The sequence below is a fragment of the Trachymyrmex septentrionalis genome, unplaced genomic scaffold, assembly GCF_001594115.1.
Source record: "Trachymyrmex septentrionalis isolate Tsep2-gDNA-1 unplaced genomic scaffold, Tsep1.0 scaffold16, whole genome shotgun sequence".
Lineage (NCBI taxonomy): Eukaryota > Metazoa > Arthropoda > Insecta > Hymenoptera > Formicidae > Trachymyrmex > Trachymyrmex septentrionalis.
Genome location: NW_017304758.1, coordinates 5,060,276 through 5,060,783, shown reverse-complemented (window position 1 = coordinate 5,060,783; position 508 = coordinate 5,060,276). Strand labels below are relative to the sequence as shown.

At 25.6% G+C, this 508-nt stretch overlaps 1 protein-coding gene across 1 annotated transcript in view; it reads left to right on the top strand.

Annotated features, from left to right (window-relative positions):
* The window catches only part of LOC108746054 (phytanoyl-CoA dioxygenase-like), a 100,659-nt gene that overhangs the window by 74,207 nt on the left and 25,944 nt on the right, over positions 1-508 (top strand). The window lies entirely within an intron of this gene.

Below are 508 nucleotides of genomic sequence, written 5' to 3'. Positions count from 1 at the left end.
ATATATATATATATATATATATTCATAATAAGCAAATGGAACACCGGAAAGAAAAAAAATTGAAAGAAGGAAATAGTTGAGTTTACAAAATCAGCGGATAAGTGATGCACATATAAAAATAAATATACATATAATTCAATTTGAAAATACACATAAATGTTTCAATTATATTTTTTGATTATCTTCAGTATGTAAGAAAGAGACTATGAAGTGTTGATCTACATCATGTTACAGTTTAATTATGAGAATATCCAATCACAGTCTAAAAGTAAGTATAAATCTGTTGCCTAACACAGTTTCAAAGTTTGCTGTGCTAAACTGTGCTAAACTGTGTCTTGAATATCATTTAAAGTCAAGTTTAGTTACAAATAATTTAAAATATACGTGATGATAATTTCATCTTCAGAACGCAGCAACATCGCATTGCAAATAAATTTTATTGAATTATATATTTATTTTTACATTAATCACGAACCGTTAATACAGTTTAACACTTTTTTGAGACCTA